Below are 17,484 nucleotides of genomic sequence, written 5' to 3'. Positions count from 1 at the left end.
CCCAAGAAGTATACAGCTCCAAAGCAATGCAGTTCTTCGGACCCAACTCGTTTCTACCCTTCTTATGAATCTTGCGCCAAGCGCGGACCATCCTGGCTTTCAGGCCTTGGGGATCTTTACCCTCCTGAAAGAACACACTTTCTAACAGAATGTTATGAGGTTTATCCTTTAGGGGGAACCCAAGCTGACGACGTGCTAAGATAGGATTGTAGCTGATCCCACCACATGTACCAAGAAGAGGCACATTAGGGAATTCACCACAATAATCAATGATCTGAACAGTATCATACACGCGATCATACCAAGAGATATCATCATTAGTGAGAGACATAAGTCTCGTAGACCACCGTAGACATCCCTTGTTCTCCTTGAAAGCAACCGTCTGCGGTAAGTGAGAAATAAACCACTTATACAACAGAGGCAAACAACACACAATAACTCCTCCACCCTTTGCATTCCTCAGATGGAAAGAGAAATAGGCATCACCCAACAGAGTCGGAACGGGATTAAGAACTGAGAAGATCCTAATGGCGTTCACATCCACGAATTTGTCGATGTTGGGGAACAATACCAAACCATAGATGAGCAGCACAAATAAAGCCTCAAAGGCATCCTCACTCATGGCCTTCCCATAAATGGTAGCTTGAGCAATGAGGAAATCAGAAGGAAGACCCTGAATTCCACCTTTGGTGGTCATATGAGCTTCAATCAGGGATTCATCTATGTGCAATAAGTCTGCGATCTCTCGAGAAGTCGGAATACTCTCTAAGCCACTGAACGGCACCTGATCCAGAATAGGAATACCCACAAGATGAGCATACTCCTCAAGCGTAGGCAACAGCTGGAAGTCCAGAAAAGAGAAGCAGTGATACAGAGGATCATAAAACTGAACCAAAGTATTCATCAACCCTTCATCAACCTGAGTAGTCAACAGAGGCAGAAGCTTCCCATAACGAGCTTTGAAACCCAAGGGATCTAATACATAGGATGTCAGATTCCTTAACTCTTTCACATCGGGCTGTCTAAAGTTGTACTTCTTTGTATGCCTTTTTGGTCTTTCCATGTCTGAAAATTTTGCAAATAAACCCTTTAAGTTCCTTGAAAATTTTCTCATTTTTATGATGACATGAATGCAGATGAATGCATGAATGCATGAATGCAGCAATCACACTCAAGGATCAAGCAAATCACACCAAACAAAGGTTATGGGAAAGCTCATAGTATCCTTAATATCAATCATCCATTTTGGTGGATTATGGTTTTCACCTTATCAACACCCAAGTTCCATTGATATTAACAATACATGAACCGACTCAATCATCCTTAATATCAATCATCCGTTTTGGTGGATTATGGTTTACACCTTATCAAGACCCAGGTTCCATTGATATTAAGGTTGTCTGAACGACTCAACCATGAATCACGGGTTTGTTGAGAGTCACGAGCATGGAGTCTCGGTTAAGAACCACCCAAAGGGAGTGTACTAGGGTTTAAACCTGCCGAACATGTTCTACCAGAGGTTCCCATAGTCATCATCCCATCTTTCGAATATTATCGGAGGAACGAATACTCGTATTCCAAGAATATTCTCAAGAGAGACTCTTATGAGTGTAGTATCGCATAACAATCGCATCAGATCTTACACCTGAACAACCTCCGCACTACGTCCTAAAAATAGTCCAAGATGGGCTTGGTAAACTAAGGTCCTTGGCTTCTAAGGCACATGATTGAAAGAATAATGCCTAACCACAAATAACTTGTGTGACATTATTAATCCAACATGACCTCCACCAAGTGAATGGACTCGCAAGTCAACTTGCTAAGGAATACTCCACACAAGTTGACAAGACTACGCCATTCTCCTATCCTAAGGTGCACTCGAGTTCGGGTATAGAACTCATCTCACAGAGATCACCAAGCAAACAACAATTGTATATCAAGCAATTCAAACATTACAATCAATACAATTATCCCAAATTGTACAAAAATGTGTCATATAACAAATAAACAATATCACATAACAAGGGTGAAAAGTAGGCAAAACCACCAAGGATTTGTATCCCCAGCAGAGTCGCCACATTTCTGTAGCGGTGTATTCGTCACTTTATGATTTATTGATTAAATCAAAAGCAAAGCATACAAAGAATCGAGTCGCCACCGCACTTTTATTTATCCAAAGGAATGGCTAAAAAGCGAACAAAATCCTAAGAAGTTTTACACATAGAAAACCAATGAAAAGATCAGAGATCTGGGTAAGGGGTTAATTACGCAATGGGAAGATGTTAGGCACCCAAAACATCCTAGGTACTTCTAAGGAGCCCTTTTCACACTTGTTGTACGAAATGTTATTTGTTTATGAAATGTTTATTGTGCAAACATGATTGAAGGGATGAGAAAAGAATGTACAATTTATTATTTTTGTGTTTGGATGGATAACCATTGCCTACGTACCTTTACAGGATCAAAACCTCGTAGTTCGGCTAAAAGATTTCCAAAATATGAGTGGGTTCATTTTAAACAAGAGCCCTAAGGTCTTTCATTATCCACGGGAGAAAACTCAACCTTATACAAACAACAAGTCCACCATGTGAGAAAAGCTTCAACTTGCTAGTGAGGGGTTAACCCTATAATAAGCAAGGAAGTCTTACAATTCAATCACTAAGGACAAAAGGTGAGATTAACATCAACCACTAAGATAATTGAGATCTATGGCTAATGTACGAAAACTTATCAAGAATGGACAAAGCCACAAAACAATTGAATGAGTGAAAATTAACCAATTAGAATTTATTCACAAAAGATGGTCAAAGTATGATTAGAATTCAATTCAAAAGAAGTATTATGAAAATGAAGTTTGAAAAATCAAAGGCTTAAGGCCTAGGTTTCTAATTTGAAATCATGTCAAAATGTTTGCACAATAGTTTTCTGGTTTAGGCTAACATGCAAAGATGGAGGTTTAAAGAAACAAAAGGTGGAAGGTGAAGGATGTAAAACTTCTTAGATGTTCACCTCTTGAGATCATATGTAGATGATCCAAGTGATTCCTTTGGAATAGGCAATGAGCAATAACAGATAAACAAAGCAAATGGATACCGGATGCCAATCAATGGACTTACACCAATCTCACAAACAAAAATGGATACTGGATACCAATTAATGGATTTACACCAATCTCCTAAAACAAACATGGATACCAGATGCCAATCAATGGACTTATTCCAATCTTCAAAGAATGATCATAGGAAACAACTGCCAATAAATGGACTTACAATTGACTCCTCACATACAACAAACAAAACAAATGCAATAAGCAAGAGGAAACAAGTTGCCAATAAATGGTCTTACACTCGACTCCAAGGAAATAGGATGCCAATCAATGGTCTTAGTCCCAACTCCTTCCAGATCATAGGAAACAACTGCCAATAAATGGACTTACAATTGACTACTCCATGGACAAACAAAGATGTCACAAAGATATGAACAATGATCATGAAATTATGTACAATTAATGATGATAAATGCAAAAAGGCACACATAAGCAGATATGCACAGATGAATCAAGTAAGCAACCAAACAAGTCAATTAGCACACACTATATACAATCAATTAGGCTCAAGTAAGGTTAGGCTTTAAAGCCAACTGGAATGGGGTATGTTGTGCTCTTAACCCTAACATTGAGAGTTAGGGTGAAGCAGATAAAATGGAGATGAGGGGTGTGCCTCATAGCTCTTATCCCTGGCCTGGGAGAGCTTTAAACAATAGAAAGTGTGGGAGTTCATAAAGTAGGAACTCTTCTCCACAAGTGAGTGACTCTATAAGATCTTGGGTTAATATTCACAATGCATCAACACATTGTGTGAGCAAAGTGAATGACACACTAAATAGCAGGAGATGGATTACACATCTCTTTTATCTGCCAATTTCCTCATAAGAGGACTTTTCCTGCTTGGCACAAAAAGTAAACAAATCACAACATTGCCTCTTAAGGAGGACTTCAGACAGGTGCCTACCAATAACAGTAGGTCTTCCAGACTACATGAAGATTAGAGATTATACCTAAGTGGTTAAGCAACCAAGCAAAGCAAAGTTCAAAATGAACTTAAAGCAACTTATGTACCTGTGGAAACATCAAACAAATCAGTACAAAGTTCAGACAATCAAACAACAGTCAATAAGCAACAAACAATCCCAATGTACACCAATGTGTAAACCAAAAGTCAAACTCAAATGAGTTAACATCAACCTACAAAACACACAAAGATTAGTACTCAAAGGCAAACATCAATGCTCAAATGATGGAGCATCAATAACTATGGAAACTTGGATGTTCAACCTGAAATCAAAGCTCAAATGTGAGAGGCAAACCACTAGGTCAAAGCCTAGGGTCAAAGATGGAGAAAAAATTCAAAACAAAAGCTGAAAATGAACATGAATCAACTTCAAACCCATCTTGATACAATCCAAAAGGCCACACATCAGTATCATCAACCAAAAGCATTTCATGATCAATTGAAGTTCAAGGCAATTTTAAAGCTCAAATGTGATCAACCAGAATGAAAAATCTCAATTAAATCAGAAATGATTCAAATAATTCCAACAAAATTCATGCGCATTCACAACATTCATAATATGCATCATACAAAAAATCAGGACAATTGGAGATCATTTGGCATGGCAAACACATCACATAAGTTGGACAAGCAAAGGAGTGACACAAATTGTCACACCAACTTAACATGATCATAAAACAGAAATGATAAATGGTAAAAATACCAAATCAACACCAAAATGTCAAACAAAGTGTCTAGTTTCATCATGCAAATTTTCAGAATCATTGGATCAAAGACCATCATTTCACAAATGAATAAGCAAGGCAAGGTACAAAATGGATACATGCTCACATACCCTAGCACAAAATGAAATCCAGCCAAGCACAATTTTGGAATTAATGATCAAAAAATAATAGACAGAATAAGGATCACAATGCAAAAAATTGGGATGAATTTGGATTAATTTTCAATTAGATATGATTTTTGCAAGATGAGGAAAAAATAAAAACACATATGAAGCCATGGCATGGAATATATGAGAAAATGAATGAAGCATATGAAATGATTTGCACTGGCCAGAATCGAACTGGGAGCGAATTTGAAATAGTTGGCGCCAGGGATTGAAACGCTGCCGTTTCATTTATGTGCTGGCAGGTCAACACACGCGGTCAAACAGACGGACCAATGAGAACGCAGCATGGCAAAATGCATGAACCAATCAGAATCAAGCCCTATTCTAACACACGCAGCAACAGAAAAGCGTGGCCTAATGAATCGAAATCGTTGCCTAAGCCAGAAACTCATCTTCTTCATCGCGCATGCATGAACAGTAACATTGCATCAAGAACACCAAGAACAAATGTTCCAGAATTTAAAATTAAAGACATCATTGTGTAGATCCTTCATCCTAGGTCACAAATCCATGCCTAGCTAAGCTTGAATCAACACATACAAAGAGAATCGAGCGATGGAAAAATCGTGCATGAAACTTTAATCAACCCTGACTAACTCAATTTCACACCAAAATTCATGATTCAAAGCTCAGGATAACCAACATAAAGAGATCTACAACAACATCATGATATATTTGAGAAATAAGAGAATCGATCCATAACCTCTTGAAGAGCAGATCTGGAATTAGCTTGATTCAAGGCTTGTAATGGCTTCAATGTTCCTCTAGGATGCTTGTATGAGTGATTGGAAGAGAAAATGAAGCTCAATTGTGCACGAATCTACCAAAATTTGGAATCACCATTGTTGCTTCAAGCTTCAAGAATGCTGCAATCTTGCACTGCTTCTCTTGGTTCCACGTGCAAAGTTGATCAATATCACCCCAGGATCAAGAATCCAGCCATGAAATGTGCTTTGATGTGAAGGAATTTGAAGAAAATTTGAGAGAAAAATTTGAGAGGTTTGAATCTAGATCTGAAAAAATGAGAGCTCCTCTGAAAAACAGTTAGGGTTTTGGTTTATATAGGTCATGCTAATCACTCTTTAATCATGTTTAAGCCAATTGGTAAGTGAGTTTAGCAAAAATGAGGTGTAAGTGCAAATTAGCTTTTTCACTCTCTGCATGAAGTGCATGCATGAACAGTGCACGAAATCCATCTATTTTCACTTAAAAATCAATTTTGGAGCTAATGGTAATGGTCAAAAGTTCAAACAATTCACCAAATTTGAATTTCATGTTTTCCCTCTAAAAATCCAATGAATTATCCAATGCTCATATGAATGTAATTTGTGCAATGCAATGCATGGTTTGGAAACTAGAGGTCAAAAGGAGAAGAATGCAAAAAGAGCCATCCATTTTGGAGTTTTGGTTGAGAAGTTATGTCCATTTGAAGCTTCATACACACTTTGCCATGTTTTGATCATATCTCTTTAACCACACATGAGAAATTCATGATCTTGGACTTTTTGAAAATGGGAGAGAAAGTTCTACAACTCTCATGTTCAACAAAATTTCCTTTGAAGCTTTCTTGATGATGTAATTTGAAGTTGAAGTTTGGTTAAAACCTTTCCATTTTTGGCAAATTCAAATTATAGGTCACTTTCTATTTTTGGAAAGTTTTGACCTGACTTTAAATTCTTCAATGTTGATGTTTGACATGTCAAATGAGACTTGTTTGAACATGAATGAAGTATTTCTAATCACTTCCCACCTCCAAATCCACAGTTGACTTGGCAGTTGAGTTTCTAGGTCTTCAGTTGACCTGACAATGTTCTGATGAAATTCAAGCCTCTACCACTTGGGATTTTGCTTCAACATGACATCATGGTTCATATGAACTCTTGATAATGATTGTGGGGTCCAAATTCTCAAGAATGGCCACCATCTATTGCTCAATGAATGCCTTTGATGCTTTGACCTGTGATTGCTTCATCTGCAAGACAAAGGTTAGATGACATATTTTTGTACTTTTGGTTAGTGGTAAAAGGAAAGCAATGACATACAAATGCAAACATGCTTGGTGATCAAGAATCACTCTCACAAAGATAACCAACCCACAGGGAAGGAGGCAAGGTGCACAATGATCCTTGAGGCAATGAAATGTTATGATATGATGCCATGAGGGATCTTAGGGACAAAATTGGGGTCTTACACATACATTCATGACCAAAGGCAACCGTCCATTCCCAAATCCATATTTTTTGATAAACATTGGTCATTATCTAGGCTTTTCGATCATGGTGCTTTTAATTACAAAATGGATTCTAATTTAAGTTATTTGACTTTCTAATTTTCAATTTGATTCTAATTTCAAATTAAGTCTAATTTCAAATTTCAATTTAATCTTAATTGTTTTTTTTACTAATGATTCAAACTTTAATTAATTTTAACTTTCAAATAAATGTTAGAATTGATATCACATTAATTTTAACAAATTATAGATTAATTTGATTCCAATTGGTTTCGGTTTAATCTTAATTGTTTTTTTACTAATGATTCAAACTTTAATTAATTTTAATTTTCAAATAAATGTTAGAATTGATATCAAATTAATTTTAACAAATTATAGATTAATTTGATTTCAATTGGTTTTATTGTTTTTTTTTTTATTTTAAATGGATATTTAGATGAATCTTGGATTATTTCTAAAATCCATATCCATTTTTTATAACCAAATATACAATTTCCAATTCCAAAGTTACAACCATTCTTATTCTTTACAATCACTTCAACCAATTCCAAATACTCCATAAACCAATGGCAAAACCCTGTAATTTTAATGAAATCAAAAGAACCAAAACATACAAAAATACGACATATATTAAAGGTTGCATTAAGATCTTTCATTTGGGAAAAAATCACTGTCAAATGCAACATTAGGATATTGTAAGACCTTGAAGTTTATAATAATTCCTTCTTTGTTTTTGTCTCCTGTGTGAACCCGGGATGCGAGAGCTGGAATATAGTGTCCAACATTTGATTCTCTGGTAATATAAAAGTCATTCTTAACCAATTGAGGGTGTTCCTTAAAAATGCCTGTAATAATTTAAAAAAAAAACTCAAGTTAATGTCATATAATTTATACACGTTATGTGATTCATATCTTGATCATTTTCTGTAATGCTTATAGGAAAAATGATATTTTATATACCTGCAAAAAAGCGTATAAGTCATTGCTAACACTAGTTCCATCAGTAGGAATATCACCTTCATCAGAACTTTAGCTAAAACCTGTCCCAATAGGTTGATCAAAAATAGTATTTGATCCATGCAAAGCCAGAAAAACACCTTAGTAATGATGTTAATAAATAAAGAGGCTTTAGAGGTATCAAAATTTTAATACGTGCAATCATAACAATATCAGAGTTCCATGGAAAGGACCATCATAAACTCATGAGATAATCAAAATAAAGACATTTCATATGAATAAAATGCTTATACCTTGTCCCAGCCATAACCTCAAATGCAGTACTTCCAAGACCTGCATCTTACAAACACAACAGCGCGAATGAAGAGATTCTGTCCCGAGGACCTGCATCTTCCAAGGACCTCATCACATCATTATCAAGTCCAAATAACAACTTCTGTCCCGACAACACGGTTACCGTTGCCAATGAAGAGATTCAAGATTTGTCATTCGGGTTTGTTCTCTCTTGATCTTGATGGAAAGATCCTGAACAAGCATTATGATGTAACCGAACATGTTGCATCATCGTGCCGAAACAGAAGCATAGACCAAGTGAAGCCTTGTAGCACCAGGTTTTGGAGCTCGCACCAATTCGTGCCGCTTACCGCAGAGTATATCTTATCCGTGTCAACCGTGATTGGATGTAGACTTGTTACTGTAACATTAAAGCCAACATTCCCTACAAGGTTCATAGCAGAACAACCTGGTGGCAATGGCTCATATCAGTTTCACAACAAACTCCTTGTAAACATTACAATGCAATCAGGAAAATCAACATGATAACAGAAGATTAATCTCTTTCAGTATGATAATAACGATCACGAATAACAGCAATTTATTTACTAACTGTTAATATAACATTAGAATCTTTTAGAAGCTCAGTTCAAAAAACAGAACCCCTCTTTTTTTAATGGAATTCTCCACCATATTTCTAACACCTCTAACTAACCCACAAAACCTGTATTTAAGCGACATAATTTCAAACGCAGCCGCCGTTTCTCGAAGCCAACAGCAAACACATTAGCAACAACACATTCAACCGGCAACACCTACTAACTTGCAGAGATTAATAAGCATAACAGTAAGAATAATTCCTCATAGTTGAACAAAATTTCCAATTAATAAGAAATTCTGCACTAACAGTTAAGTAAGACAATATAATGAGACTTAAGATTAACATTAGCTTATAATGGAACTGATTTTCATTCTTGATAGCTAGCACTTCTTCACACCTAGAAGTTCATGGCAGTAGCAATAGTTGAGCTTTGCAAATAACCGAAGTGTTTCTTTTCACAAATTTTTACTACAGTAAAACCAAGTAATTAGCAAAGGCTGTAAAGTTAAAAAAATAACCCAAAAGAGAATTAAGACAAAATTAGAGGAAGAAAGCTAAATTCATATTACCGTTTCCGATTTAACATCAAGTAGGGCAATCCAAACTGAGCATACCGAAAGGATTTCGCAGAGACCCCTTTTTTGATCTCCAGAGGCCAATCTGAAACCCTAATTGTTGAGTATAAAAGGTGAGAGAGGAAACGAGAAGATGGACGAAAAAATCTGGAAAGGCAAAGAAACCCTAAAATTTTCCAAACAAAACCTGATTTTGGTGACGGCGTGAAAGAACCTAGCGAGGAGAAGAAGATACAAGCTCACCACCGCCGCCAAATCATCGCCAAAGGTGAGTTTTCTTACTGGATCTTCTTTCGAAACCATTGGTTTTCGCGTTTAGAGTGAGATTGGGAGTGGTGTATCGTGAGGTTAGTGGAAGCCGATTGAGAGTTAACGAGAGATTGAGAGTTTAAAGGATGTCGAGAGTGAGAGCCGTTTTGCGTGAGGACGATGAATGAGTTTCTGGTTTCTCTGGTACAGAAATATTGCTATTGTGTTTTTTTTTTTATTATTATTAATATATGTTTTCTTCTGGGTTGAATTTTTATATACTATATAAATATCTCACTGTTAACATTAGTTTTATATTTGTGTTACTGTTATTTGGTTTTTACGTAATATATATATATATATATATATATATATATATATATATATATATATATATATATATATATATATATATATATATGATATTGTTGATTCTAATTTTATATTTATGTTCCTTTCGATTAGTTCTAGATTCATATAAATGGATTACTGTAATTTTAATTTTTTATATTATAATGTTAGTTTTTAAATTTTATATATTACTTTATTTTCAATATATGTAAAGTTTATCTTAAATATGATATATATTATTATACTTTCTAGTTTAGAGTTTATGTATATATACTTGCTATTCGCTTTTATGTACATATATTTATGTTTTAGGTTTTATAATATATTATAGTTTTTATTTATTTCTTTTATTTTTATTTATTTTAATATTAATTAGAATTAATTTTGGGTTGGATAACCTTTCATTTATTCACTCGCCCCATATTTATATGAACTTTCCTTATTTTAATTTTATCTTTTGTAGTTAATTAATTATTTAGTTGATTAAATTTTAATTACTTAATTATTTGTTTTTTAAGTTACTAAGTAAGCTATTTGGCTATTTGTTTAGTCATTTGATTAGATAATCTCTTCAATATTCTTACCAAGTATGTAAATTATCATATTAACATTTCACATAATTTTGATTCAATTTTACTAACATTTCATTCTATTTCGAAATCATTTTTAACTTTCCGCAATTTCACAATAAATACAATTAATTTTAAATCACTTTCAAAACCAAATCAAACTCAATATCCAAACTTTTTTTCTTAAATAACTCGAAAGAAGAGGACCATTCGAATCTTGCATTCCGGTGGGAACCCTCGAATGATCAGTCCTGAGCCTCACGTTTTGGATTAACCATTCATTCTTTTTCTTTCATTCTTAAAACACTTGATAATTAACTTGGACAAAATAAGGGTCGTTGGGATCAAGCATTCTGGCGTAACCCTTTGAACATTTGATTCTCATCAAGTGTTCGTTGTCCATTAAATAATTATTTTAAATAATTCGAATGAAAAATGACCATTGGAATCTAGCATTCCGGTGGAACCCTGAATTATTGATCCCGAGGCTCATGTCTCGTTCTCATCAAATATTCGTCTTTCAAAACTCAAAAAAATATACTTAACTCCTACCTTAACACTTTTTCAATAAAGATGGAAATGGAACATGGTGTATACCGTGCACTCCTGAGATTAAGATTCAAGGCGGATGCCTTGCCTATCTTAGCTCTCGCCATCGTCTAAAATTGTCAATGCGGTTTCTTCAAACCCCTTTCTCAATCAAATTCAAAACACTTAATCTTTATTAAACATTTTTCAATAAAGATGGAAATGGAACATGGTGTATACCGTGCACTCCTGAGACTAGGATTCGAGATGGATATCTCGCTCATCCAAGTTCTCGCAATTACTCAAAAATAAATCCAACCAATCAAACTCTTTCTCGCCACCGTGCGACTAATCAAAGAACCTTTTTCATAAATGAAAGATATATTGTCTTAAGTGATACAAAACAATGTTTCGGCCACGATTGTTGAGTCGAGATAAGTGACGCTTTTCCGAATGTAGATTTATAAATCCGTTCGATGTGTGGTATGCGTCCACTCCTCATCTGTTTTGGGTAAAACAATGTTCTCGTCGATTAATACAATATAGCTTTCGCTAAAATTGACCAACAAACAAACATTTTTCTACCCAGAACTACGTAAGCCTTGACTTCTCTATTGAGATACGTAGGAGCAGGATTTATAAATCTTGTCAGGCTCATCAATAAAAAACTTAGGTTTAGTCCTTCGTCAAAAATACAAAAACATTTCTTCTCTCTTTTATTCTTTCTCTCCCTCATTATAACTTGAGAAGACTAACATAAGCTAACATTCAAAACGAAACTAACTAAACGGTTCCCGTTGAATACAACGAACGTGAGGGGTGCTAATACCTTCCCCTTGCCTAACCGACTCCCGAACCCTGATATTGGTTGCGATGACCATATCTTATCCTTTCTATTAGTTCCCCTTCCCATTTTGGGAATAAATAAAGTTCGGTGGCGACTCTGTTCAGTCCATCATTGCGAGCGTGCGATCGCGCTTCGCTTTAAAGTCGTATCCCCATTTTTCGAGGTGCGACAGATGGCGACTCTGCTGGGGAAAGGAACATCCCTAAGTGAGTCAACCCTAGTTTAGTTAGGTTTTTGCATGTGTGTTAGCTGTGTTTGTTTATTTTTCTTCCTTTGTTATATGCTTTCTTTATCTCTATTTTATCGCATTTTTTAAATCTGTATATATATCTATGTGTGCGTGTTGGGATTTCGATATCATGAATAAAGCTCTACACCCGAGCTTTGGAAAAAGAAGAGAGAACACATAAGTTTAGAATTGGAAGTTGTGTAGTGTTAGTCCCCAAGGGCCACTCCTTGGTGTCTAGCATGAAGACTCCCCTAGAGTAGACCTGTTTGTAGATCTCTTTATAAGACAGCTAGCCTGTTGCATAATGTTGATTCATGAATGGTCCATGACTCTAGGAGCCCCTATTAGAACCAGTTCCCGCTTTGGTGGTTGCGTAATGATGGACTCCAAGGGCCTCTCCTTGTTGCACCCAACATGAAAACCCCGCTCAGAAGAGACCTTTCGTCACTCTTGTCATAAAGCGGCTAGCCTGTTGCATGATGTTGATATGATCATGGTCCATGACTCTGGGAACCTTATCAAAAACGTAGAAGCTATCCTGTGAGTGGGTTTATGGGTAACCAACTTAGAACTATCTATTAAGAAGCCTACCAAATAGGATGTTTTGAGTTACCTTATCCCAAAACCAAAAACCATGCATTCATGATCATTTGCATAACATCATGACACTCATACAAAATTTTGTTTTCAGGGAATTTTCGAACACGCAGTTGTTAGCACAAAAAGTTTGTAATGGGTTCAGAAAGAAAGAAAGCATTACCATTCAAAGCCAAAATGCCAGATACTGCCAACATATCAAGACTTCTGAATGAACTTCCCGCCTGCTTCAGGGTTACTTTGCAAGGAAAGTTTGGCCACATTTTGGATCGTCTCTTAGTGGATGTTCAAACACCAGTCATCACCGCTTTAGCTCAGTTCTATGATCCTCCGCTTCGAAGTTTTTTGTTCCAAGACTTTCAGTTGACTCCAACCTTGGAGGAATTCGACCGACTCTTGGGATTTTCTATGAAAGGAAGGACACCGTATAATAGGATTGGTCAGGTACCTGAGGTAGAGATGCTAGCCCTTGCACTCCACATCCCCATATCTGATGCATGGGCTAATTGGAAGAAAATGGAGAATCTCTTTGGTTTTTGGAGGGATTACCTAGAAGAAGAAGCAGAAAGGTTGTTTGAGATACGTCATTGGGATGCATTGGCAAATATGCTAGCTCTTCTCATATATGGGCTAGTATTGTTCCCAACCCATGAAGGTTTTATAGACTCAGCTGCCATAAGTATCTTTTGGGCCGTTTGGAAGGATAAACAAAGTTTGGTTCCTCCACTACTAGCTGACACTTTCCATACTTTGCATACTCGACATCAAAGGAAGAATGGAATGCTGATATGTTGCCTTCCATTGCTCTATAATTGGCTTATCTCATATGTGTTTAAGCCTGATGCTCACATCAGTGAGATGTCCAGTGGGGAGTGGGCAAGAACTCTGGTGTCTTTGTCTAGTAAGGATATCATTTGGTACCGACACAAGTTGAACGTTGAAGAAATCATTATCAGTTGTGGTAGTTTCCCAAATGTACCACTAATAGGATCTAAAGGTTGCATCAACTACAACCCCATGTTAGCTTTGCGACAGTTTGGATACCCTATGCGTGGGAAGCCCGATGATAAAGAGTTAGAAGAGATGGTTTTGAATGATATGGGAACCAATGATCCTTTTCTCCTTCGTAAGATCATTCGATCCTGGGAAAAAGGTGCATACCAAAGGAACAGAATTAGTAAAGAAGAATGATGCAGCAAGGGTTCTTTATCAGCAATGGATCTCAGAGAGGATCAAAGTTGTGAAACTCCCTTTTTCTATAGAGACTCCTCTAAGGTCTACCTCACCAGAACCAGTCCCTGTTTCTCTTGAAGAGGTGGAAGAACTTCAAGCCATGGTAGCTAAACTTGGAAAGGAGAAAGAGGATCTACAATCTGAACTCTACAAAGAAACTGGAAAAAATATGATTCTCAAAAGGAAGAGTAACCAAAGGAAGGAACTTTTGGAGGAGAGTCGTAAGAAGAACAGAATTGAGCAAGATCTCAAGGAGAGAGTCTTGGAGTGCCTAGATCAGGCTGATAGTGGATTAGGTTCGCTCCGTGATGAGTTAGCTAAGGCTAAAAGAGATGGACAAGAGTGGAAGCGTTGGTGGGATCTAGCCACTAAGCAAAAGAAGGAGGTGAGGGAGGAGCTTGAAGCCCAAATACAAGGACTGAAGGAACAACTTCGAAGCTCTGAAGCCGAAGTGGTGCGTGAAAGACGTCTTAAGGAACAAGTCCAAAGAACCTCTCAAATATGTCCTAAAGCCTAGGAGGAGAAGTGTGATGAGGTGAATACTAACAAGGAGCTAGCTAGTTATTGGAAGGAACAATATGAGTCTCTGAAGAGCCAAAGCATGGGTTGGTTAAATCATAGGAAGCATTTGAATGAGGTGTTGGATGAGTATGAATACACCATCAACCTTCTGCAGCCAAGTCTTGATGCATACCGCGCGAAGTTGGCTAACCTCATAGAGTTTTGTAATGTCGTGGCCATAGACTTACCATGGAAATTAGAAAATGCTCTAGAGGACATGGATGAAAATAACACTCATCCTTCGGCTCGTGACCTTGTTTTGCTTTGCGAAAGGATGATGCGAAGGTTCAAAGAAGAATTGAAGGCGCACAAAGAGCGAGTTGTTAAGAGGACTCTTTAAGTTGTTTGCTTCATGTTATTTCCGATTTTTGTATTTGGCTTAATGTTTTGTACCCACTTTGACTGTGTACTTCGTACTTTTTGGCTTCATTGAATGAATGGGTATCGAATTTTTGAATCAGCTTCTGACTATTGTTTCCTGTTTCTGTTCACATTACTTTCAAAGTGCGTGCTCAACAACTGCAAAGTTTATAAGAATCCCTAAAAATAAATAAACATAAAATGCATTCATACATACATTCATGCATTCTTCACATAAATAAATAAAAACTCATTCCATTTTCTCTATCAATTGTTACACACTGAGTCCTCAACACCACTACAACACCAGAGCCAGCGCTCGTCGAAGAATGGCGGACCAAGAACAAGAATTGGAGCGAGTAAGCTCAGAACTCGAAGACCTACGAGGAAACATGGGTCAAGTAATGGAGATACTACAGGTCATCAGGGCAAAGTTGGACACCCAAACGACGGTCGTTTCAGAAATCGCTGGTCCCACGATTGAACCCCAACCTGCAAGGACAATACCCACAACCTGGCCAGCCTATGGTTTACCTCCCGGTTTCACACCTCCAGTTGAAGGCGCCCCTAGTTTTGCACAATCAACTCAGCAAATGGCTCCTCTACCAACCATCAATGAAAATCATCCAGTGGTCCACACGTTCGCACCACCTCTCGTTCGTGCACATGTGCAACCTTACTTTGAGGATCAACAACATGCTCCAGACTTTTCAGATGAAGATGAGGAAAGGAAGGAAGACATAAGAGGGATGAAGGAGAATTTCCAGATTCCCGAGAAAAGGTTAAGGGCTATGGAAGGTGACCAATTTTTTGGTGCTACTACTAAGGATATGTGCTTAGTGTCAGGTCTTGTGATTCCTGCTAAATTCAAGACCCCATATTTCGATAGGTATGAGGGCCTCTCGTGTCCTAAAAGTCACCTTATTATGTACTATCGAAAAATGGTTGCGCATGTAGAGGATGACAAACTTATGATACATTGCTTCCAAGACAGCTTGAGGGGTGCTCCCTCTAAGTGGTACTTAAGCCTTGGTCAAAGTAGGATTCGTTGTTTCCAAGACTTATCTGATGCTTTCATCCAACATTATAAGTATAACATGGATATGGCCCCAGATGGAAGGCAATTGCTCAGCATGTCCCAGAAAGATAATGAGTCTTTTAAGGAATATGCACAACGATGGAGGGAAGTGGCCTCGCAAGTCGAACCACCTCTTGCTGAGAAAGAGTTAGCAGATTGGTTCATGGATACAGTAAAACCTATGTTCTATGAAAGAATGGTGAGTAGTGTATCTGCAAGCTTCTCTGACCTGGTCGCCGTGGGCATAAAGGTCGAGCTTGGATTGAAAAATGGAAAAATGATAACTACCTCTGAAACATCTGGTAGTAATGCCAAAAAGTTTCCTGGAGGTTTTCAAAGAAAGAAAGAGGGTGATACAAATGCAGTGTCAACCAGTCAAAGGAGGAGTCTTTCATGGAAGAAGCAACACCAATTTGCTCAACAACAACCAATTTATCCAGTACAATATGTTCAACAACCGTATGCGGCAACAGTCACACCAAATTTCAACCAATCACAAGCTTCTGTCTATCAACCTATTCAACAAGCACCAATATACCAGCAAGCGCCCGCGCCACCTGCTTATCAACAGCCAAGGGCACAGGCTCCTCGTCCACAAAATCCTCCAAATCAAAATAGGGTACAAAGAGGTAGACTTCCGTTTGCTTCAATCCCTATGACATATACCGAATTGTACCCATCATTACTACAGAGAGGGTTGGTGACTCCCAGACCTTTGGGTCCTCCACCAAATCCTTTACCTCCATGGTACAATCCAGATTCCCATTGTCCTTTCCATGGGGGTGCCCCTAGACATGATTTAGAAGGATGTTATGCTTTAAAGCATATTATGTGAGACCTGGTTAAGAAGAAGATTCTTTCATTTCGAGACGTCGGACCCAATGTAAAAAGTAACCCTTTGCCAGTGCATGGTGATGTTAATGCCGTCGAGGATGCTTCTGATGTGTGTATAATCAAAAATGTGGAAGATGTTAAAACTCCGTTGCTAGCGCTTCATGTAGGATTGGTGGGGGCTAGATTGATTGATACATGTCACGACAACTGTGAGGAATGTGCCGTTCATCCAAGAGGATGTAAAGTGGTACGAATTGACATTCAAAACTTGATGGATCAAGGTGTTTTACAAATTTGTGGTCCAACAACAAACGAGGAAGTTTCAGTCATTGAACCCGTTTTTAATATATCAGAACCGTTTGAGGTAACTTATCACAGAAGATATGTTGTTCATCCATCACCCGTGGTAGTTTGCATGCCTACCCCATTTCCTTTTGAAAGCACCAAGGC

The 17,484-nt window shown here is 37.4% G+C and overlaps 1 long non-coding RNA gene across 4 annotated transcripts; it reads right to left on the bottom strand.

Moving 5' to 3' along the window:
• Positions 1 to 7,640: 7,640 nt before the first annotated feature.
• LOC127128221 (uncharacterized) lies at positions 7,641 to 10,099 on the bottom strand. Of its 4 annotated transcripts, none has more exons than XR_007805781.1 (5): positions 9,786 to 10,098; positions 9,421 to 9,691; positions 8,443 to 8,891; positions 8,153 to 8,232; positions 7,641 to 8,037 (listed from the first exon to the last, which is right to left on the bottom strand). It is a non-coding gene; the product is annotated as an uncharacterized LOC127128221 (long non-coding RNA). The 4 variants fall into 4 exon arrangements; XR_007805780.1 differs by having other exon boundaries at positions 8,443 to 9,491; positions 9,593 to 9,691; XR_007805779.1 differs by having other exon boundaries at positions 8,443 to 9,683; positions 9,786 to 10,099.
• Positions 10,100 to 17,484: the final 7,385 nt, after the last annotated feature.

This window comes from Lathyrus oleraceus, chromosome 3 (genome assembly GCF_024323335.1).
Source record: "Lathyrus oleraceus cultivar Zhongwan6 chromosome 3, CAAS_Psat_ZW6_1.0, whole genome shotgun sequence".
NCBI classification, from domain to species: domain Eukaryota; kingdom Viridiplantae; phylum Streptophyta; class Magnoliopsida; order Fabales; family Fabaceae; genus Lathyrus; species Lathyrus oleraceus.
This window is presented reverse-complemented; position numbering and strand designations above follow the sequence as displayed.